This window comes from Andrena cerasifolii, chromosome 1 (genome assembly GCF_050908995.1).
Source record: "Andrena cerasifolii isolate SP2316 chromosome 1, iyAndCera1_principal, whole genome shotgun sequence".
In the NCBI taxonomy this organism is placed as follows: Eukaryota; Metazoa; Arthropoda; class Insecta; order Hymenoptera; family Andrenidae; genus Andrena; species Andrena cerasifolii.
Genome location: NC_135118.1, coordinates 2,761,541 through 2,787,531, shown reverse-complemented (window position 1 = coordinate 2,787,531; position 25,991 = coordinate 2,761,541). Strand labels below are relative to the sequence as shown.

Here is a 25,991-nt window from a genome sequence, read left to right as displayed (position 1 = left end):
TTTAGAGATACAGGTCCCACCGATTTGGATCAATTTTTTGACGCCTTAACTTTAACGACTCCCCAGGGCTGTTTGCACTGATTAATTATAAAACAAAAAATATATTTCTATAACATAAGACATCCTTAATACAATGCAACAAGTCCCATTAAATTATATATAGTAGTTTTCCTTTAATTAATTCCTAAATATCACCTATTTTTTGGGGCTCTAGACCGGAACCTCCCCTTAACATCGCAAAGAGCTATTCAGAATTTCCCGGCGGGTTGAAAATTTTGGGGCCTTTTTCGTATAACTTTTGAAATATAAAAGATATTGGAATGCAATTTGCGCCGAAAAATGAGAAAAAATTATTCCCTCTTAATGATGGATAATTTAACATATTTTACATTTACTTATTTTTTTCTATCAATTTTTTAACCATAATTGTTGTAAAAAGCTTTTGTAAACTGTTTATTTGATACTGTATTTACAAAACTTGTGTAAATGAAAAAATAGATATTAAATGTAGTTGGTAAATTTATTTATTTAACACAAAATTTGTACAAAGCGAAACATTACTTTTTGGTTTTAAAAATTATTTTTAAATAACACAATACGACTAATGTAGCGTCAGCGAAACTATTTCCTTTTTGTGGCAAAATCTGTTACTTTTATATTTTCACGTTTAATGTATATCTTGGCTGTTAATTGAAAAAGGTTATACGGTATACAATAGTCTTATCTCCTCTTTTCTGTATTACTTCTTTAACAGCCACAAGAAAATCATTAGGCACTTAATTCAGTATACAATTTTTCTAAATTTTTAAATAAGAATTTAAGAGCACCTTCAGCAGTTAATAATATCGAATCTTCTGTGCTGTGATTTTCTATTGGAATTCATATAGGTTCTAATGTTATTAATAAGATGTATTATAAATTGTAAATGTGTTTATACGTTCGCGATTAGCTAGTAATACATTAATTTACGAAAATAAATGAGATTTATAATATTTTCCCTAGACTTAAGTTTCTCGAGAAATAAGAAATAAGCAATTATAAAATTTCTCGAGAAATTCTCGAGAAAGCTTTCTCGAGGAGGAACACTAGTCGCAGCTAAATTTTTTTAAATTGACACGGGTTCGATATCAGTCGAAATTATTTTCAAACCTCATTACAGTAAACTGGGGTGCGAGTGGTAAACCGATCATAAAAGCGGAGCGCGCGGCTCAGGTAATCACCTGGGCCGGGAAATTCCCAATAGCTCTTTGCGACGTTAATTTGAAACAGACCATCCTAAAATTTTCGGAGCTCGGGCATTACTGCTGTCCAGCGGTCGCCGGCAGCTCTCCGCTGGGCCGGTGCATGGTTGTAGTGGAATGCGTCCGTGAGGCGCTGTTGCCATTTTACAAGTTCGCGCGAGCGCGGGTTGCAGGATAAGACGCTGACCCTGTATTTGATTACTCCTCGCCTCTAAACAAAAGCACTTTATGCTACCGCTCTAGATGATGTAATTGTTTCATTTTAAACGATTTAATCCCCTTTCTTCCCTGACCCGTATGGTAAATAAAATGGCGAGACGTAGATAGGCTCGGTTGTCGGTTTATAAACGATTCCACGTATGAATATCACTTAAGCAGAGCCTCACTGTTAGATTAAACATTTATATAATTAGATAAGGAGGTTAAAAAGATATAAAGAGGTAAACGCACTGTAGAAGCTAAAATTGTTAAAATAAAAGTGTTTCCGATAAGTATCCAGTATTTTTATTTTCTGTTTAATTGCGTGTCGCGACCAAAGTGAAAATTTTAAGGAATTCGTGCCACAAATTCTCACAGATTATCCTCATATAATAGTTGTATTACAGAAGAACGTTTGTTGATAATATACAAGGAAGAATTAAATTGAAAATCAGACGTCTTTACTTTATCCAGTCAATTAGATTAATCTATTTGTTATTATGTCGTCACGTCGAAGCGGGAATGCTCACGCAATACTTTTGAGTAAACAATAAGCCATATTACAACATGTAGGATTATATGTATATTATCTGCAGTAGTACGAAGCGAACTAGCTGATAAGAATATAGTTTATTTTGAATACAAAATTTTCAATATAAACAATATACAAGTTGCTCAATTTTAATCAATCGGCTCAAGTATCGTAGATAGGGCTAAAAGTTCCGGGGGTAAGTTGTTCCGACGGCTCTATCTTAAAAATAAAAAGATCGTTGTACTTTAAATTATTTATTCCGTGTGAGTTGATCATGCCACTCCATCTCGTCCACCTTACCAGATAAGTAAAATTTTTTCCATCATTATTTTTTGGTCCATTTAAATTATTTAACGTCGATATTATAGATTGATTCGTTCTTATGGATCTAATGACGTTTAAGAACATGGTGCAATAGCGTTTATCGTTTGAATATACGTATAAGCAGAATAGTCTTTGAAATTGCTACATGTGTCGGCAGGGGCTAGTTGTTACCGTGACTTGGGGCACGATGTTACCTTAAAACTTGCCCCACCGCAAATGTATAAATTGTTTCCGCTGTGCTTTAAGATGCGAACATATGAATGAAAGGCGGAAAGGGACACGACTTCGATCGAAGTTATGCGTATAGATAAATAAAAACTGTCGGTAGAGAATTCAATATCTACAACATGACTCTATCGAGATTTATTAAAATACTACAATGTGGACAAGAGGCCACAGTAGGCTACAAGAATAAATCTCAAGAAGTAGGTACCTACGTACAGTTGAATGTAAGACTGATTAGTAGATTATAGTTTTTATACCAAAGATATTGTTTATGTTTCTTTTAAAGATAATACATTTTTGTTGGTCCGAACCTTCATAAATAAACATTATTCTCTGATACCTATTCTGATCCAATCGTTGCATCATCAGGAGTGCCCCAAGGGTCACATCTTGGGCCGTTTCTCTTTAATATCTTTATTAATGATATATATGATGTTTTCTTGCACAGCAAGTTCCTTTTATATGCGGATGACCTTAAAATCTATAAAAAAAATACCGGGGCATGCTGACTATCTTGAAGTGCAATCGGATCTGGATAGATTTCTATACATATGTGATGTATACATCTATACAAAGTGCAATAAATGTTATAAAAAAAAGGTTCTGCTAGATCAGGAGTGTCGAACTTCCCCTCTCCGAGAGCTGCACGTGTCGGGCACCCAGTCAGCCGGTTCCCCCTCTTATTTTTCTCCAGACGTTGCACGAGACCCGGCAGGGAGAGGGTGCGGTACCCGGAGGAGAAATTCATCAGAGTGAAATAGGTGTGGAAGGGACCGTTCTCCTACGGCTTTACGGAGCAGGAGAAGAGGAGAAGGAGCCACTGCGGCTCGCGAGCCGCTAGTTCGACACCCCTGTGCTAGATCACCGAAGTTAAGCATCACGGGGCGGGGTACTGGGGAAAGATGGGTGACGACCACCTTTTCTCCCGATGCACCGCTGCACAGTGGTGCCTTTTCCCGAAAAGCTGGCCAAAAGTCAATTCCTGAAGTGAATAGTAGCTTCTTGGTAGTATGGCACATTTAATTATATTTTAATTAATATTAATATATATATTAATAATTATATATATATATATATATATATATATTATATATATATAGTGGTCGGTTAATGAGATATAGGCCATCAAAGTTGGCGAAATTTCGTGCTTCTTAGATGGCTTGAAAACGCTAGCATGTTTAATGTATCAGGCAAAGTTCATTTTTAAAAAATTCAAAATATTTTACCATTAAGATACGTGTTATAAACATACATTTTGCACATGAACAATGCAAAGTATCTTTGAACTTACTCTTGTGCTTCCCTTCTCAAGATATTATTTTATTCACCGAACTTCACACAGTGACAAGTTTCTTGACTTAAAGTTACACGTGAAGTATGATATCCAACTGAAAAATCTTGCACATATTTGCACTTTTTAAAGACATCCGCATTTAAAGTGTCTATTAGTATCTATCTACGCTCTCCGTGAACGAACCCTTTCAAGTCTGCGCTTTTTGGTATGTGGGAAATTTTTTTTATGGTCCTTCTGTTGTCAAAAACTGCGTTCTCCCAATAGGGTATTTTACAGAAGAGGTCCTGCAATCATGCCACAAACTGTGCAAACTGTACAGGAAGGGTTACAGTCTTAAGACATCACGAAAAAGCATCAGGATATTTTCCAAAGATTATTGTTCCACTCTGACCTATTTATTATGCTTTCTGATGCCACTCCGAAACACACGAAAAAAAAAATTTCTCTGAAGGTTCTCGAAATGCTATGTCACGAAGAAAATGTAAATGAAAGCACGGAGAGTACAAGTACGATATCCGATTTATCAGAATCTAAAAAAATGTACCTAGATATAGGCAATAATATTTATTATATGAATAAAATAGCATATTCTCATTTCAAACAGCATTTATAATCCTGACTTTGTTTATTATTATTTTCAACAATATATTTGAAATATATAATCTTCTATAAACGTAGGAATGCCGCATTATTCATGAAAATCGAAAAAAATAAAATTTTCACAGTAATTAATTTAAAAAATGTTTTAAAATTAAGATCGCTATACTAGATTCGACATTTTGATTATATCATTTTAGGCGAACATCGGAAAATTATCACAATTTCCGCAAAAATTAATTTAAAAACCAGGTTTATGCCAATGCTATTAGGTCTTCGATATTGAAATTTGCATTTCGGATAAGATATTCGTAATCAGCGACCCGATGAACAATTTTCGTGCAGATCTATCAATTTTTTAATATACACATCCGCTATGTTGGATTCGCCATTTTGTTTTAAAAAAATTGAAATTCAGATTCGTAAACAGCGCCCCCAAAAACCCCCGTGCACTGATTTCTGACTAAACTGAAGTACGTGTTGAGGGGTTTGCCGCTTTTTAGCGATTTGGAACCACTGTGCGCTGCTGCTGGCACCCGATGGAGAAGAGAGGAGGAAAAAGATAAAGGACTTATATGTACAGGGTCAACGTTTTATCCTGCAACCCGCGCTCGCGCGAACAGGTAAAATGGCAACAGCGCCTCACGGACGCATTCCACTACAACCATGCACCGTCCCGGCGTTCGGAGAGCTGCCAGCGACCGCTGGATAGCAGTGATGCCCGAGCTTCGAGAATTTTGGGATGGTCTCTTTCAAATTAACGTCGCAAAGAGCTATTCAGATTTGCCCGGTCCGGGTTGAAAAATTTGGGGCCTTTTTCGTATAACTTTCGAATTATAAATAATTTAAAATATTTTACATTTACATAATTTTTTTCTATCAATTTTTTAACCATAAGTGTTGTAAAAAGCTTTTGCAAACTGTTTATTTGATACTGTATTTAATGCTGTTTTTAAAATTCGTGGTGTTGGTAAACAATAGGCTAGTTGTTTCTGTATCATTACTTTCAGAAATCGGGAAGTTAAATTTGTATTCAATTATGTGTTAGTTCTGTATATCTCAGAATCTATTGTTCTGATTTTCTTTTTTATGATTTTATCCTTAATGCAGTGCGTACCTAGATCAGACGTAAGGTGTAACTAATGGGACGTGTCTTTGATTGTAGCGGTGTTTGATTTTTTTTTCTAGAATTTTTGTGTCTGAATGTTTTAGCTACTCAACGCCATGCCTATACCGGCTTCCGTTAATTTCATTTTTTGGAACGACGCGCCGTTGTTGTGGCTTTTACACGCAGGTGGCGAAAAATATCTACGTACAAGGGTGTAGCGCCGCGGTCAACCCTGTCGTAGCTAAAAATTTTTAAATTGAGACGGGTACGAGATCAGTCGCCATTATTTTCAAACCTCATTACAGAAATCTGGGGTGCGAGTGGGAAACCGATCATAAAAGCGCAGCGCGGCTCAATTACCTGGGCCGGGATATTCCCAATAGCTCTTTGCGACGTTAATTTGTAAGAGACCATCCTAAAATTCTCGGAGGTCAGACATCACTGCTGTCCTGGCAGCTGGCAGCTCTCCGCTGGGCCGGTGCATGGTTGCAGTGGAATGCGTCCGTGAGGCGCTGTTGCCATTTTACAAGTTCGCGCGAGCGCGGGTTGCAGGATACAACGCTGACCCTGTATATAGTTCCTTGGGCAATATAAAGCGATAGGCTTTGAAACGCCATCCATCCTGTTTAAAAGGAAAAAAAAAAAATACAAAAACATCAATAGGGTAGGTGTACCGTTTGTGGCCATTGCACTGTTTTTGGGCATGTGCATAATTATCTTATTTTTAAACTGCTTGCAGATCATTATTATGTGGAGAATTTTAAATTATAAATATTTTGTTTGGTATACCGCCAGAAATATAGGGTTACATTTATTGCTTACACGGAAAAATATTATATTTTTTAAGAATTGGCTAAAACTGGTACAATTCCTTAAAGTGGCCACAAATGGTGCATCTACCCTATGATGTTTTTTACATCATGTTTCTTTTTTCTCAAGCTACGTACATACATGATTGCATTTTAAAAAATAATTAGTACAAACTTTATTTTAAAAAATTATATTAAATTAAAAATTTTTATTAATTACAATGAATTATTAAATTATCTATAATGAAATTAAATTTTAAAACCACATCACTTAATTAAATTAAATAAATAATAACATAAATTTATAGCTATTTTAAAAAATGCAATCAGTGTACAATTAAAATAACAGTGTACAATTAAAAAGCACGTGTACTATTTCATTGTGTAGTAATCCCCTCGATACACTTTAACTTTCATCTGGAACATTTCTCAATATAATTAACGACTTTGATAATATATCTTGGAGATTAATTAAAATTGAACACCTTGTATGTAATGAAGTTTCTTGCTCCATTGACACGTGTTCATTAAGAAGTTACTCATTTCTGAGGTGCATATTTAATTTAACATTGCACTGTAAATAGTTCGTGCATACCTATATAAAACATTAATAGTATTTACAAAGTAAATCCAGTTCACACTTCGAACGTAATCTGGCTTATCCGTACAATTAGATTACGTTGTCAAAAACAGATAACAATTTGATTTTCGCAATTGTGTGGCATTTTTATTTATACCCATAAAAGCGTGTGGGTATATCAGTGTTCCTTTTGGCTCAATGAACTATTAAGGTTGCGGAGAATTCGCAAGGAAAAATGGCAGAAGATAGCTTGCTCAGCGATGAAACTGGAATAATAAACGAAATGAAAATATGTTTATGGAAAACGGTAAAGCGTGGACCTTATCGCATCCTACAGAACGATATACATACATAGTTACATTCACAGCGTTTAAGAGTACATAGAAAGTGGACTGCCACATAGGTATGCAAGAACAATTGCATTCAGAATTTCAGTGCCGGATAAAAGTATTGGGACACCCTTTAAAACAGAATAACTTTTTTTAGAAGCTAGAAGCATTAGTTTACTAGGTGATGTGTCTCGACTTTTTGAAAAAAAATTGCAATTGGTTGGAGTAGCGAAGAAAATAGCGAAGGTTGCTTTCTCAAATTTTTCATCTGACAAGGGGAGGATACCATCAGGTAGACACCGATTTTGATGAGCTTTGGCACGTTGGATCTATGTCGAAAATAAGTAAATAGGTGTCCGAGCGTTTTTGCCAATGGGCCTTAATAATAAAGACATTTACATGTAAATTATTAAAAATTTCATAGTGGCCGTGGGGTTTTAGTGGGTAAAAATCCCACACTACCCTTCTGGAGGCGTCGGGGTGCCCTTTGAAGATGTCTCCACGTTAAAAAAAAAACTTTATAAATGTTTTTTAACTTGAGGAAATCTTCAAAAGGCACCCCGACTCCTTCAGAGGAGATTCCCCGGGGCTCCAGGGTAGTGTGGGATTTTTACCCATTAAAACCCCACGGCCACTATGATTTTTTTTAATAATTTCCATGTAAATATCTCTATTATTAAGCCGCACTGGCAGAAATTCTCGGACACCTATTTACTTATTTCCGACATAGATCCAGCGTGCCAAAGCTCATCAAAATCGGTGTCTACCCCATGGTATCCTCCCCTTGTGAGCCTGTAGTGAAAATTTAAAAATTCCGTTTCCAGATTTAAGTAAGTTGTACAAATCGGTTGATGCAGAATCAAGCGCCAGGCATCGAAACATGTCAAATCTCTAGGTTTATTACAGTTATAAGCCGAAAACTGTGATTTTCAGTACAATTAACTGTTTGTAGCTCATAGCTAGTTAATCGATTTCGATGAATTTTCCAGCAAGTATACAACTTACTTAAGTCTACAAACGGGATTTTTAAATTTTCATTACAGGCTCAGGTAAAAAAGTTGAAAAAGCAACCTTCACTATTTTCCTCGCTATTCCGACCAATTGCATTTTTTTTAATCGCGTCACCTAGTAAACTAATCCGTCTAGCTTCTCAACAAAACTCAAGTCGTTTGGATCAATTTTGAAAAATGTACTCTGTTTTAAAAGGTGTCCCCAATTTATTTGTACGTCACTGTATTACAGTCTGTCACATAACAGCCTACCCCGATATTTACGAAGGGGAATATCTGGAGGGAAGGAGGGTGAGATAATCGAAACACATAGGGTCTTTATCAATACGAGTTTCTTTTAAGCCTGCTTAATATCGTTTGTGTCGTTGAGAAATACGGATGTTTCGAGCTGAGTGCAGTCTACGCTGACAAGGAACACTATTCAATTGATGATGGGATCTCGCAGATTTTTTTATATAGATCGAAAGGTCAGAAAAATGTAAATTAAAGATGCTCTCAAAAGCTGATCCGACGTTGAAAAATCAACACAAGTGGAACAGGGGAAGGAAGAAAAGTGAGGGAAAGAGAATGACAAAACCGTCTTTTCAAAATTAATTATCTTTATTATATGAAAATACATTAAAATAAATGAATGCTAACAGATTAATGATAGATAACAATTAGAAAAAAATAATGATAATAAATGATAATACTAATGAAAGCACAACAGTGGGTAATTAACCATTGCATTTATGATAATCTTGTCGATAAGCAGGTTTAAAAAAGTGATTGAACCAATTAATAATTTTCACAATGACTGCAACGAGGGAACACTGTTTCTTGCATACCTTCACCAACGAGACGATTTAAACATGTCACTGTAAAGGCTGATCAATAGATCACACATATACTGCGCGACATCATTAGTATTATAATTTTTTATCATTAATTTTTTCTAATTATTATCTATCATTAATTAATATCATTTTGAAAAGACGGTTTTGTCATTCCCTTTCCTTCACTTTTCTTCTTTCCCCTGTTCCATTTGTGTTAATTTTTCAAGGTCAGGCCAGCTTTTGGGAGCATCTTTAATTTACATTTTTGTGACCTTTGTGACATGTACTTTCGATCTATATAAAAAAATCTGGGCGATCTCATCAATTGAATAGTGTTCCTTGTGAGTTTCTACCTATGTTGCCACCCAAAATGTCAAAAGATTACTATGGAAAATTCAGCTAGCAATAAGTGCACGCATAAGTCAAACGAGTTCGTGAAGAAGTGATACGATCATTTTCGAAACCGATGTTCGAACCACTGCCAACAACGATAGAACCAGCATTCGGCTCTTTACGAAAAATCCATCGCTGTGATTGCGTAATGCACAGGCTTATCTCGCTGCAAAGAATACAAATGTGAGCATGGTGACGATTAAACTTCGTTTCAAAGAATGTGGCATTGCATGTCGTAGCACGATGGCGAAACTGTTGCCCTCGGAACGGCACATTGTTATGAAGTGAAATGAAGACTCTCAGGTCCACTTAATACACTTTATTAAAATAGAAACTTGAAATACAATACACAGTTAAGGGGTTGTACCTAGTCAGGCGGCAGAAAAGAGGCGAATGTTTGTGAATTTTTTTTGAAAAACCGAAAGCATATATTTTAACAGATCTTTTTGCACTTAAAAGAGCGACATTTAAAGAACGTTTGGAAATTTTTTCGTAGAAAAATATTTAATTTTATAATAAAATAACAAGCGACATCCAAGAAGCATTTTTAAAAATTTGGTTTTGCGGTGAGCATTGCCATTCGGAACCAGATTATCTAAAATCAAAAAACAAAAAAGATTTCGTTAGTATATTAATGTATCCTCAGGTTGACGGAGAGAATTTTCCGAAATATTAAGTTAAAACAACATGGCGGCTATTTAAAGTTGAAATCCTGATTTTTTCGCGTAATTTTTGCAGAAAACCAAATTTTTAAAAATGCTTTTTGGATGTCGCTTGTTATTTTATTATAAACGTGAATATTTTTCTACGAAAAAATTACCAAATGTTCTTTAAATGTTGCTCTTTAAAGCGCAAAAAGTTCTGTAAAAATATACGCGTCCGCTTCTTCAAAAAAAATTCACAAATATTCGCCTCTTTTCGACCGCCTGACTAGGCATAACCCCTTAAGAAAACAATTAGAGGTAGCAATCGCAGAGAGCCTCCAAGAAATTAGTATCAACCAAGAACACGATAAATTCCGGACTTTAACAAAGGAATTTCATATTTTTGAGTCCACTGGAAGAACTCCCAATTTAACATAACTTTTGGATATGCTACATAGGAATAAGTCAACATCCACTCCAAAACGAAAGAAAGTTTTCTACAGTTACAGATTTTATCACAAAAGAAAACAGATGAAAAACCATTTTAAAATACAAAAGTAATGTTTCACTTTGCACAAACTTTGTATTATATAAATAAATATATCAATTATATTTAATATCTGTTTTTGTTTTCATTTACACAAGGTTTGTGCAAATTAGACAGAAATAAAGAATTAGTTAAAGGTTTCTTGTGTTTTTCATAAATATTATCAACATTATTCCAAAAATATAAATTTCGTAATATTTTTTTCAATTTCTCGGGAATACTCGAGAAACAAAAAATATCGAGAAATCAGGAACGCTAACTGTGACGCAAGCCTTGCGCTCTTTGATAATGCGTTGGAGTCATGAGCAAATCTAAATATTTTGTCACCGAGCAACTCGTAACAACATTGAGAACTTGTAGCCTATAACAGCGCAAGAGCTTCGAATAAAACGCGTTCCAAAGCTGACACCGTAAATCCATCATGTTCGAAAGATATGGCGATCGTTACACGCAACATGCGCCGAAACTAGTGGCAAACATGCCACAGCGGTGCCTAGCTGTAATCGACAACGGAGGAGATTCGACCGATTTATCAAATAAGCGCGCCATATTTTTCTGTTTTCACTTTTACCGCAGGTGGTAAACAAAATAAGATTAAAACATAGAATAAATTTTTTTAATCTCGCGCTTCGTTTTCGAGAAGATTGAATTTTAGCCGAGTACGCGTGCACCAAAGTTTTTAGCGCCCGAGGGGCATGCGGCGATAAGGGGAGCGCTTCGTGGTATCAGTAGGTCGTTCCTCTTAAAAAAGTCCTGTAAAAGCTACTTAAAAAACCATATAATAATAGAGAAATGTCCATCGTTGCAAAAACTGTAACACAGTAGAAAATAACAAGTCCCAAAAGTTGCCTTTTAAAATTTCCTTCGAAAATCTAGGGAGCAGAAATTTTTAACGAAAACCTTCATTAACAAATAATTGAGTTAACTGCTTCTCGACAAATATAAATTATTATTGGAAATGGGTTATGAAATAAACTGTAAAACAGCATATTCTTTATAAACTCTAGTTTATTTTACTCAGCTCGGAAGGACGTCGTATCGTGCTGAAGGCAAGACTCGAAGTGAAGAGAAAACGCAGAGGCAATTCGAAAAGTCCGTTGTCCACTTGAAAAGGGACAGGCCTGCGTTCTGTCTCTTACCCTTGCAGTTAGAATAAGGATTCCCTAACAGGCCCATGGGCCCGCTGGCCTCTGGTTTATTGCTTTTGTCAGCGGTTCTCATACGTAACCAAATTCATTTTTGTGTTACCAACAATCCAACAATTACACGATACATCTTCCACAATTTTAGAAAGCCTGTTGCTTCGGTGAATTAAATACATTTGAGAAACAAGTGGAATTTGAATAAAGTATTCCTAACATAAAGAAATATAAGCTCCATACTACACGTAGAAAAAGTGATTGAAACATGTTTCCTGAAATAGCTACCAGAAATTGGGAAGGTAGCTAAACTTGGCAAATAGAATCTCGGTGAATTCTCAGTGAGCAACCACATTCAGTCAATGGGCATTTGTGTTGTCATAAGAGAACGACTTAATCGACCATTGTTAAGTCAGATTGCCATTGTAATTTGCATGACAGCCTGCGAAAAAAGAGAACAGTGGGTTACTCCCACCCTTTGCTGTGGCTAGCAACGTAACAGTTCCATGCTCGGCTCTGACCCGAGTCCCAGAACCTAAGGAGGTCTTCCGCTCCCGACTGTGCACGTCTGGCCTAAAGGCTAAGGTTCAGAGGCCTAAAAACGCACTGCTTTTAAATCTAAACCTAAGAAGTCCAGGTGTAAATAAATGTGAATCTCAATAATAATTACTTTGATTTTTAGATTTATTAAAGTTAAGCTTGTTGAGAGAGAAGACTATAATATCGCACCTGAAAGGAAGCCTCTGCAGCTGATATCACCATTAATCATATTTCCCTCACGCGAACTCCTTCAGAACGTTGAACTGTCAAAATATGGCCCACCTTAGTCATAAACGTGCTTGAGTAGATAATAATACCAATATTAAGATTAATCCCCACATTAACATCAACCCCGGCCATTTTTATCGCTCCAAGCTCTCGCACAATTCGAGCGCATTCCACCCACGCCAACTCGCGGCTGAAGCGTGGAAAAAGATCCTCGATTATCGAGTTGGTGGCTCGCGTTAGAGATCATTAAATGAATCCGTTCAGCTTTCCCTTCGTCAGCCTCTAATTCCTCACAGCGAGCATCTCGAAAACAAGTTCGCAATCGGTGGAGAGCTTCGAGTTTTCGCGGGAAAACGCGCGAGTGATGACCGGAACCAGGGGTTCACTGACCCTTGACACTGGCTCGCGCACATGACACCGAGCATCGGTACCAGCGAGATGGAGAATGACAGAGAAAGGGAAGAGTGGCTTGCCTTAACCTTGACCCTGACAACCCTCCAGTCCCGTCACCCCTCGCAGCCGCTCGCGAAAGATAGGCGACCCTCTCTGTCGCTCCGACAGCTCTCTGGTACGTTGTACATGCCTGCTCCTTTCTCTCTCGATCTAGCTGTATTGCTCCGCCAGTAACGCGGAGGCGTTACACTCTCCTCTATAGATATCACCGCGTCCCTCGATCGATGCGCGGCGAGGGGGCCAGCTGCTTGAAATAGATGAGGAGAGCCACCTAAATATTAAAGGAGCCTTTGCCCTGGCTCGAGCTCGCCCACCTTGCCACCTCTAACCCAACCCAGACCTAGCCAAGGGTCGAAGGGACCACCGCTTCTGACGCTATCGATTTCTCCTCTGACCCTTCGCTGACCACCCTCCTGTTTTCACTTAACGTGGTCGTTTACGTGGAATGTAAACACTCGGGGGATCGTTGTCCGCTTAGTGGATTTGATTCCCTGATTGCTTTAAGGGGTTATAGCCACCTAGGGGTCCGGAAAAAGCATACATGTTCAGGAATTTTTTGGGGGAAAAGTATAAGTGGAAACCATGCGCAATGTTTTTCTACTAAAAGATACATCTTTTAACTATATTATTCTAAATTTTCATGGGATATTATTATTAACTAAAGGAGATATCGGTTTGGATATGAGTCGTGTTTTTTTTTTAAGCATTAGCTCGTGGACATTCCAATGGCTAAATGATGCATCTGAAAGCAAAAATTCAAATAGATTTGAAAATAAATAACTTTCAGAAGTACCTGACGTTTTCATATTTTTTAGTTTTGCTCTCAATTTTGCAGTAATGGAAATATTTGCAAAGCCTTTTTGGAAGAAATGAAAAAAAATTCCACGAAATTTGATATTTCAACTTCAAACGGTCGCCCTTTTTTTTATCAAAATGCAATATTAAAATTGGGAGGACGTCAGGTATTTCTGTTAGTTATTTATTTTTAGAATCTATTTGAATTTTTGCTTTCAGATAGGAAATGTCTATCAGCTAATGCTTAAAAAACACGACTCATATCCAAACCGATATCTCCTTTAATTAATAATAATATCTCGTGAAAGTTTAGAATAATATAGTTAAAGGATGTATCTTTTAGTAGAAAAACATTGTGTATGATTTTCAGTTATACTTTTCCCAAAAAAAAATCCTGAACTTGTATGCTTTTTCCGGACTTCTAGGTGGATGTAACCCCTTAATTGGCGGGGAATTATTGCTTGGGTCTTTAGTAACGACTGTAACGAGTTGTAGGGTGATGATGGGTTTAGAGGGATGGGGTGATGGTAGGGTTCCCACGCGTACTTTAAAATAAACTATCTTAGCTTATTATGCGTAAATGTACTCTATACTTTTGAGTAACAATAAAGTATGCGAAAATAATTTACTTCACGATTCATGATACATATTACCCGGGCTTTAAACGGTTCCGAACACAACTGTTTAAAACTGTTATATAAAGGTTCTGATTAAAACGGTTATGGAGAAATTTTATTCCAAATAACTGTTACGAAGAACCGAAATTTCCAACTATTATCTGCTTCGGTTACGGTTCCCATTTCCCTCTTCATATCAGTTCCACAACCATTATTTTTTCGGTTCCGAAACGGTTCCAGAATCATTTCTTATATCGACTTTTCCCTAATTGATATCATTCATTATCGTAGCTGTAAATTGCTGTAGATGTTCATCTTTTTTTACAAAATTATTACAGGAACAGGAGAAATTTTAACTTCCTATTTTGAATGATACAGTGTGTGAATGTAACAAATATGTAGCTGATTTATTTGTTTCAAAGCATGTACAAATGTTTCTTCTCTTTCTATAAGGATTTTGTAAAGAATATGCACATATACAGTAATCTGCAGCTAGAATAATTAATGATATCAATTAAGGAAAAGTCGACGCAAGAATTGATTCTAGAACCGTTTCGGAACCGATATAGAACCGAAAAAATAACGGTTATGAAACCGATATGAGGATGGAAATAGGAACCGTAACTGAAACAGATAATAGTTGGAAATTTAGGTTCTTCATAACAGTTATTCAGAATAAGGGTTCTTCATAAACGTTTGGAGAACCGAAATCGATATTATAACAGTTTTCAAGCCCTGCATGTTACAGTAGCGAACAAAAAAATTGACACTTTTTCGATTTGCTTTATTTTTATTTTTTAACATCAACTTGGAACTGTGGCATGTGTTTAATATACACATTCTGATGGATAATTGAAAGCTGTATAAAATCCAGTTAAACTTGAATTTATATAACTAATAAAAAAAAAATTTATGACATTGAACAGCGTTTTTGGGGCCGATAAAAATGCGACCACTTTTGGTAATCTTTTAGGCCGTCCTAAAAGCAGAAGGTGCGCTAATGAAATATCAGATTTTGTATTGCTTCTTAAAAGTGGTAAATTTTTTACAGTTTTAAGAGTGTGTTGTCATCTTTAATATTATGTAGGGATTTTGTTTATTAGTTAAATAAAATCCAATAACAAATTTAACTGGGTTTTACACAGTTTTCAATTCTCTATCAGAATATGTATATTGGGCACATGCTGCAGTTTTGAGTTGATGTTAAAAAATAATAGAGGTAGAGTGGATCGAAATGTGGTAAGTTTTTTGTCCGCTACTGTACGTGAAACCTATCGCAATATTATTGTACGTAGTTTCGAAACGTACACAAACCATGATCATCTCAAAGTGATTTCTTATCATCTGCTTGTTACTGCCACCTCAGCATTTACTGAGAATGTTTTCTTTGCCATGAATGCGAAGTGGCGGGATGAGAGAAACAAGGCCCCCTTAATTTAATAAGGTATAAATTATTTATATATTTCAATATGAATATTGAGTGCAATAATACCATTGGGTTATTTAAAAATGATAAATACTTGCTATATAATGCTAAAAGCAATACAAAGTATGTTTGGGAGAAATGTACTTTGAGTTTTTTCGAACGTACTTTTTTTTATATTCCGCGAAAGCAAATTTACGTTATTAGTATTGGGATATCGCCTTTTCTGGGGAATTTGAGGCGGTTAACGTTTTTGCTTAGAAGTAAAAGTGACTCCATTAAGCAAGAAGTGCAGGAGAACATTGAAGACTTTGCAGCAGGAAGGCAGCTTCAAATGTATTAACTTTTGGAAAATTAATGAAAACAGTGTTAATGAAATATTTTTAGACACATGTTTCTTTAATGAAAACAGTGTTAATAAAATATTTTTAGACACATGTTTCTTTAATGAAAACAGTGTTAATAAAATATTTTATTAACACTGTTTTCATTAATTTTCCAAAAGTTAATACATTTGAAGCTGCCTTCATGTTTAAAGAAACATGTGTCTAAAAATATTTTATTAACACTGTTTTCATTAATTTTCCAAAAGTTAATACATTTGAAGCTGCCTTCATGTTTAAAGAAACATGTGTCTAAAAATATTTTATTAACACTGTTTTCATTAATTTTACAAAAGTTAATACATCTGAAGCTGCCTTCTTGCTGCAAAGTCTTCAATTTTCTCCTCCACTTCATGTTTCTTTAAACAAGTGTCTAAAAATATTTTATTAACACTGTTTTCATTAATTTTCCAAAAGTTAATACATCTGAAGCTGCCTTCTTGCTGCAAAGTCTTCAATTTTCTCCTGCACTTCAAGTTTCTTTAAACATTTGTCTAAAAATATTTTATTAACACTGTTTTCATTACTTTTCCAAAAGTTAATACATCTGAAGCTGCCTTCTTGCTGCAAAGTCTTCAATTTTCTCCTCCACTTCATGTTTCTTTAAATATGTGTCTAAAAATATTTTATTAACATTGTTTTGATTAATTTCCCAAAAGTTAATACATTTGAAGCTGCCTTCTTGCTGCAAAGTCTTCAATTTTCTCCTGCACTTCTTGCTTAATGGAGTCACTTTTACTTCTAAGCAAAAACGTTAACTGTCTCAAATTCCCCAGAAAAGGCGATATCCCAATAGTAAGAACGTAAATTTGCTTTCGTGGAATATAAAACGTACGTTCGAAAAAACTCAGAGTACATTTCTTCCAAACACATTTTTTTAGCATTATACAGCAATTATTTATCCAGTTTACCCACTTTAAACACCATTTGGCACTGTTACTAAGCAAAAATATCTTTTCTCTATGGCAGGGGTGAATGTTCAAAATGTGGAGCAACCCCCTTTTTGCTACAAACAGTATAAAAATCCACTTATCTCGGGTAAATAATTAAATTAAACACCATTATTATGTTACGAAACTATGTATGTACTAATTTAGGGATACATATCAGAAAACATCGATCTACACAATTTTAGATAAATTATAGTGAAATATGCTTAATAAATCAGGAAACAGTCTCAAAGTTCATTTGCAGCACACCATTCATTCAAAATACTATACAGCGGCGGAAAAAAATCACACATCAACTTCTAAGGGGTCGTTGTAAAGAAGAGGGTTCAATCTTCAAATTCGTGGTGACTAGAGTCGTGAAAAAAAAATTTAAACTTCGTAGAGTCGTTTGATTTTGTAAAATTTTCGGGAGAGAAAGACATCTTGACTTTCCCGCCTCGCTCCCTAGTGTAAAAGCATTTTCGAGGAAAACCAACTTATGGAGGTGAAAGAAGAGGCTGCGCCCTTCAAAATGATCACAGGCGAATCATTGCACGATTTTTCTTCGCGAAGGTATGACAGTTCAAAAATGGACAACTGGCGAAAATTTCGTGATTCTTTAATTTTGTCGCCGACTGAATAGCTCCTGTAAACTTGTACATAAAACGAAAGGTTATATTCAGGCCTCAGTAAGAACGTCCACTGACATTAATACCAAATTGTTGTGGTCCACCTTTTCCCTCGTTATTTTTTTTTTTAATTTTCCTTAATATTTTTTAGTCCTGACTCTATCACTGTAATATCTTCCACATATTAGGAAATAATACTACGTATACCTACTACTATAAATTTTTTTTTATAACACCTAGGACTAGTACCATATGCTCTATATTGTTTATGATCGGCAGAACATTACTGAGGCGACTGATATTTTGCACACAGTTTCGAATATCGAATACGTTGCGAAATATTTAGTGACAAATTTCTCGTGCTGTATGTTTCTTGGAATCGTTGCCACTCTCACGATAAATACTGCTCTGAATCGCGTAATGTTACCCAATAGCAGCGCGATTTTACGGCCATATCGAATTCTGCGCACAAAATCGCGCCGTATTGTGCAACAATCCTGGCAGGCTATTTTCTTAATTGCAATAGTCGTGTACACATTTTGCGGTGCACGAGTATTTTTCGATTCGTGATACCTACTTTTCTATAAAATTCGCCTGCTGTACAGGGTGTAAAAAAATGTGAGGCACTATTTTCCAATATTAATTCTATACTTTAATATTTTAAACGAAAGAATTTGATAAACTTGTATCAGATTTTATTCTTTAACTGTACACTTTTATATTCACCAAAATATTCGATAAAAATGTTTGTTAAAAGACAATCTTCTCATCAGTATTCTATATCAGGTATGTGTATATTCTGGTGCATAGCCCTATCAACTTTAAAAATAGTATTAAAAGCTTTAAGTTTTAATAAAATTAAAAAGGTGGCTGTAGGTGCTTTCACTCGTATTTTCTGGACCTGCTAATAACTAAAAAACAAAATATTATCGAGCATTTGTATATGATTTTTTCTGATTTTGGCATGTAGAATCGATCTACAAACATGTAAAAAGGAAACATTTTTTTAACCGTTTGTATAGATGGAAAAAAGCGTTTGTGGCGTGGTATTCAGTAGTTTAGGTCCAGCAATGGTCAAACAGATGCGCTACTTCCGTGATGCATCCTGAACTTACCACCAGAGGGCCACATGTATCAGCTTTCTCTCGCTAGTCCTCAGGCACCGTTCAATTTTTGTAAATGTTCTTTCACGTTAAAATGTTCCCACATGTAAAGCAACTACTATATTTAGTAGCTTTCTGATGATCCAATTAGCAGCTCTTAATGAAAAGAAAATTCAATTGCTTTACCTTTCTACCGCAGATGAGGTCTACACCTCGTCCGTTTCTAAGCCGCTTCAGAAAGGTTTGTAGCTACCGCCATCTTGCGGAGCGACTGAGAAACCTGTTCGAAACATTTAACTCATTCGAATCGATTGATGGTAAAGAGGGGAGCAAATAATAATAATAATGCAGGAACAAAATTATATTGCCAATTTAAAGTGGTGTAACATCTTTTCTGAATAAATTCTGTTACTGTTTAAATTTTGTTCAAGTAATTTAGGATCGTTTGAGAAAATTCAGTATAGCGTTTATTGTATGAGTTTATAAATTTTTTTAGGAAATGCGCGCGAAATTTGGAAAATGGCACCAAGGTTTTAGCAATTACTAATTGTGTAGGATTTTATTTCGTGCTTCGACCTTTTTTGTAAAAATTAACTGCAGTGTATAGCTCTTAAATGACGGGAGTAGGGAAGTGGAAGAATTATTTCTTGGCGCGACGGCTTTTTTATTATATTTGCTGCTGTTGCACCTGAAGATTTACTTTCTTCCATTTCTAGTTTCATGAATAGTTTGAAAATGTACATGAAATGAGTCGGTGCCTTTGTCATTTAAATTCATAAATATAAGTCATTATTATATTTCTATGAAATCAATGGTAGGTAAGTGGTTTCAGGAATAATGGAAGAGATAAGCATGGAGCCCTTTGTAGTATAAATTGTTGACCTTGCTTTAAAGCTTATTACCACATAGAAACAAAGAATAATATTTCCATAATATTATGCAATTTTAGTGTAAATTGTGTTTTCATTATTTTGAGAATAAGACTTTTTTTACATGTACCTACGCCTGTATATTTATTAAATAAGGATATAATGATCTTATTAATATAAAAATAGATGTAATATCCATATTGAAATATAGAAATATAGTCTCTTTGTCTTTCCAATCGCCCAGTAGGGGCCTTCAATCTCTCTCGTAACCTGCGTTTAATTCCCGTTGAAAATGAACCGTTAGCTTTTATACCTACAGTAGGTACTTCGTTAGTCATTCATTCTCGATGACCAATAATTTAGGGTCTCGAAATAACTGCGTTGATGTCTTCCTCAATCTCAGCGTTTAATTCGTTCGTATATCACATCGTCTTTATAATTCTGTTAAATTGTTTTCTGCAGTTACGAGATTTTTAACGATCTCTCTTTATATAATTGTTTGCTACATTTAAATAATCTAATTAATCTCCGTGTCCCAATTCTCGTTGTCCCCCATGATTTATTTCTTATGCTCTTCTGGCTTTACGAAAATTCTCATTTTCAGCCCTTTTCACTTTTCACATGGGACACTTTTGTGGCTCAAAATTGGTAATTCGAACATATTCAGCAGTTCTTTATTTTCTTAACTCCTTTCAAAATAAGTATTATATATTTACTGTATTATCTAAATTTAAAAACGAAATTCTAGTATACCAATATCTATGTATAAAACACCATGTATATACAGTACAGTAGCGGACAAAAAAGTTACCACTTCTTCGATCCACTCTACCTCTATCATTTTTTAACATCAACTCAAAACTGCAGCCTGTGTTACCAGCAGGGCCGTCCCTGACGGGGGTGCAGAAGGTGCCCCCGCACCTGGGCGGCCAAACTTAAGGGGCTAGACACGGGTAATGCAGCGCGCTGTATACCGACACAATCTGGCCCGAAACATGGGTTCGGGATTTTTCGTTTTTCGTCCTTATATGAGCAGGTTTGGGGCTGGGCGAGGTCTCATTCGAAAGAGGAAGGTTCAATGCGGAGCGCTCTGCTCATGGTTCAACGAGATTGTGTTGATATGTAATAATATCAGTGTCCAAAGTAAAGCAAAAGTCGACAAAATATACCCGCAGAATCCAAGCATTTTTAGGTCACTAAAAGAGTTTTGTGACTCAAATGGTGAGCAGAGCGCTCCGCATAGAATCTTCTTCTTTCGAATGAGACCTCTCCCAGGCCAAAATCTGCTCATATAAGAACGAAAAACGAACAATCGTGACTACATTCCCAAATCAGAGTTCCGCCATATTGGCGATAATACATAGCAAGTCACGTGACAAATTTAGTTGAGGTAGTAGATACGAGATGGCACCTACTCGGGAGGACTGCCAACATGGATTCATAGCAAAACTGAAGCGATAGCTGGATATACGAGCCACAATAAAAGCATGATGGAGTCAATGTATGCATTTTCGGACGATTGTAGGTTAGGTCAGGCCTTCCCAAGTAGGGGAAATGCACTCCTAAAACAGATGTTTCGGTTCTCCCTCCACCGGTGCGCCGTCAGCTAAGTTGGGACGACTCCTACAACCCTCTCTCCGAGGAGACAGTAACGTCGCTGGGAAGCATGTTGGGCGCTTTAGGGCGAAAGTACCAAATGTGTCAGATTTTTATAGGAAATTTCCTAATGACTTAAAAATAGTAGGAAAAATTAAAATTTAAACTAGCATTTCAAAATGACGTAAAAATAATTATAAAAAATGTATTACATACATTGTTAAATTAAAATTTAAACTAGTTTAAATTTTAATTTAACTAGTTTAAATTTTAATTTAACTAATAAACTAGTTTAAATTTTAATTTAACTAGTTTAAATTTTAATTTAACTAATAAACTAGTTTAAATTTTAATTTAACTAATAAACTAGTTTAAATTTTAATTTAACTAATAAACTAGTTTAAATTTTAATTTAACTAGTTTAAATTTTAATTTAACTAATAAACTAGTTTAAATTTTAATTTAACTAGTTTAAATTTTAATTTTTCCTACTATTTTTAAGTCATTATGAAAATTCCTATAAAAATTTGACACATTTGGTACTTTCGCCCTAAAGTGCCCAACATGCTTCCCAGCGACGTTACTGTCTCCTCGGAGAGAGGGTTGTAGGAGTCGTCCCACCTTAGCTGGCGGCGCACCGGTGGGGGGAGAACCGAAACATCTGTTTTAGGAGTGCATTTCCCCTACTTGGGAAGGCCTGCTATAGAGAATTGAAAACTGTATAAAACACAGTTAAAGTTGAATTCATTTAACTAATAAACAAAATCCCTACGTAATATATTAGATATGACAACACCCTTTTAAACCTGTTAAAAAGTTACCACTTTTGAAAAGTAATAAAAAATCTGATATATCGTGAGGGCACCTTCTACTTTTACGACGGCCTAAAAGATTCCCGAAAGTGGTAGCTCCTTTGTCGGCCCCAAAAATGCCGTTCAATGTCATAAATTTGTTTCTGTTAGTTAAATAAATCGAATTTTAACTAAGCTGTATAAAACTCAGAATTTTCTGATGGTTAATTGAAAGCTGTATAAAACTCAGTTATAATTCGATTATATATGTATATATATATATATTACACACATACCACGATTCCAAGTTGATGTTAAAAAAGAAAAATAAAGTAAATTGAAAAAGTGGTAACTTTTTTGCCCGGTACTGTATGCTCAGTGTTTACTCAGTATACCTATATCCCAATAATTATATTTAAAACGTCAAGTACTAGAACACTAACAGTGTCTAAAATACTAAGTACTAGTGTATCAACAATAAAATTTAAAATATCAAATACTAGTATATTATTGATTATATTTTAAAAATAACATTCTAGTATATTAATGACTCTAATTTAAATATCACATACTTACAGTATATCACTAGTTATATTTAAAATACAAAGTAGAAATATCCGAAATACCAGTCGAGAGCAACGAAAGTATGTTGCCTGAAAAAGCTCTTACGCTACCATTTCGACTAAAATCAAGTTTTAGAGCTCTTAAAACAGTACTTCGAGATATTGTATCAGCTTTTTCTTATATTATGTGACACTGCATTGCTGTTCCGTGTCATTTGTATCAACATTTATATACTTACGCTGAAGTTCGCAAATGACAATATATCTTTAATGCATGGGTTGTTTAGCATGCGGAATGCGATTAGCGTCAGACGTTCTCGATTCTCATTCATCGTGACATTATCTTTGTTCCATTCTTTTTTTAACATCGTTTCCTATTCTTTTATTTCAATCTCTTATAGGAGTGTTAGTGCCTTGTCTTCGGTTCTTATTCTCTCATTTGACACTGACCGTAATATGTGCTATCTCTAGTTCTGTTTTTCTTATGCTAAGTACAGGTGTACCGGCGATACGAAGACTTCTGTTTCCTTCTGTCAACGTTGTTGTTAATAAGTTGCACACCATTTAATCTATATGTAAAACACTGTATCATTTCGCAACATTCGACTTCGAACTATGCTTTGCAATAAATTAAGAAGAAAAATTACAGTGTTTCTTTAAGAAAATTAATATTTTTAGAATACAATGTCCCTAACGTTCTTAAACACACTTTTCAAAAAAATAGAACTCACATTTAAAAAATCTTCCTACAGTGTGCTCTGACTCAGACATATCTTTTTATTTCTGATATACGACATTGGCGCACCTAATAGGGGGGGGGGGCAAGGGGCCCTGGCACCCCCCATAGAAGGAGCTTTGCAAAAAGAAAAGAAAACTGAATGAAAACTTAAAGGAATTTTATTGAATTTGCATTAAATGAAATTGCATTAAACAAATTTTTCTCAAATATATTTTTATTCGTTCAACCCTGCTCCCCCTAAGATTAAATCCTGAGTGTGCCACTGATATAGGATATGCGATTTATTACAGTATAGATGATTGTAGAATATGAGTAATTCTTATTTTAAATTTCCGCTAAATTATGTTGTATATTGAGTTAATTATATTGCATGGTCATATAGTAAGAGAATGTAGAGACTTAGAGAGGGGTTCAAGTATGGAAGAAGTAGTTAATGATAAGGGAAAAGAAAAAGCTTCGGATTGGATGAGGAAATTGAAAAGGAAGGGAAGGGAAAAGAACAAGAGGAGCGGAGGCTAAATAGTTAAATAAGAATAATGTGTAACGAAAGTAGTGAGACTGATAGTTAATAAGTGTAAAAAGGAGATGTCCAAATGAGTGTACAAAGTAAATAAATACGACAAATGTAAACAGAGTCCGTTTTCAACGCCGAGTGGCTGAAAATAAACTATTTTATTATTAAACGATTTTATTTAGCTGCACCTCTCTCTCCGTTTGCTTGTTTGTTCGGTTCAAATCTTGTAACTTAATTTTAACCCACTTCCACCAATCTAATAGACTTGAAATCAGCCTCTCGCGTTCTTCTCGAAAACGGCGAAAAGTCGACGGGTTGTCTAGTAGTACCGCGATTTCCGTAAATACAAAATTTATAGAGAAATTATGCGTCACGTAGATACAAACAGTTCAATTTTTCAAGTCGTTCAAGTTCGTTGCATAATATTAAGTGTCGTTATTAAACAAATAAACTAAATAATATTTTAAACCGCCCTGGACGACAATTATTCAATTTAATTAAAAACACTAAATAGTAAATAATAAAAGAAATATAAAAAAGGCAAACGATTCTGTTCGCCTTGATAAAAAATGCAGTGAAAATGAAAAAATAATTATTTTCTTCTACAATTGCGATGGTGTTTTTTGAATTTAAATAAAATCGTGGGACAGGATATTTCATAACAGGATATGAATCAGTTTAATAAAGAATCAGCGTCAAAATGAATTTGTTGCGAAATATCCCGCCCCTCTTTTTTATTTAAAGTGAAAAAAAACACCATCGTACTTGTAGTACAAGAAAATAAATATTTTTTGGTATTTACTGGATTTTTGATGAAATTAAATAAAATCGATAAACTTAAAAAAAAATGTTTTATATATTTTTCTATTATTATATTGTATAGTTAGTAGGAGTTGCGTTTGTTTTAGTTATAAACAGATCCTAAATACTATTGATACGATGCAATACAGTAAAATGCTTTTACCTATTACTTTGGTTATGCCCTTTGTTTAGGCTTCAATTTCGCTAAGTGGGTCATTTATTTAGTGGTAGATATATATTTATCGACACTGGACGGCGGTGGATTGTGTGTGCGGCGCAGGCAAATGTCGCATCGGTTCGGGACAAGATAGATTCCCATAAAAAACTTTAAAAAAGTAAAAAAATTACGCCAAGTACATGAAATCAAATAAATCACAAAAAAATAGAAGATAATAATAATCACAAGATTAAAAAAAAATGTTAAATCAAAATGAGCTGCAAGTACATAAAGGTGCTTTCCCGCAGCGTGCAAAGGCAACACTGCGGAAAAGAAAAAAAAAAGATGGCCGGGCCTGGAAGTCAAATACTTGGCGTGGCGTGGCAAGGTATTATTCTCAGAACATCAATACCTATACCTTTCCTCTCGCAGGCTTTCAAATAATTTGTCCACTTTCATTATTTTGCGTTTTTAAGTAATTCTAAGATCATATAACGACACCAATACCCTTGCCTTTGACAGGCGTACAGCTAATAATTCATCAATTTAAAAAAAGCTTTGACACATTGCGAACACTTTCATTAGTTTCCGGTTTTTAAATAATTCTTATTCATCGACACCTTGATCTTGCCTGGCCACGCCAAGTACTTGACTTCCAGGCCCGGCCATCTTTTTTGTCTTTTATTGTGTTACACAGTGTTGCCTTTGCACGCTCCGGGAAAGCACCTTTATGTACTTGCAGCTCATTTTGATTTCACATCTTTTTTTAATTTTGAAATTATTATTATCTTCTATTTTTGATGATTTATTTGATTTCATGTACTTGGCGTAATTTTTTTTACTTTTTTGGAGTTTCTTTATGGGGAGCTCACTATTTTTTACAAAGATAATTCATGTACTTGGCGTAATTTTTTTATTTTTTTCAAGTTTTTATGGGGTCTTTTAATACTTGAGGAAATAAATAGAAATAGAGTGACCTTTTTTGCTTTTGTAAGTGTAGTTTATTAGTAATTCCAGTAATAAAATAATATATAATAATGCATTTACAAAAATTAAAATTCTTTATTGAAACAAGA

At 35.0% G+C, this 25,991-nt stretch overlaps 1 long non-coding RNA gene across 1 annotated transcript in view; it reads left to right on the top strand.

The window, feature by feature from the left end:
• The window catches only part of LOC143375087 (uncharacterized), a 257,399-nt gene that overhangs the window by 28,401 nt on the left and 203,007 nt on the right, over positions 1 to 25,991 (top strand). The window contains exon 2 of the long non-coding RNA XR_013086807.1: positions 25,768 to 25,841. This is a non-coding gene — a long non-coding RNA (uncharacterized LOC143375087). The remainder of the gene's footprint in view (positions 1 to 25,767; positions 25,842 to 25,991) is intronic.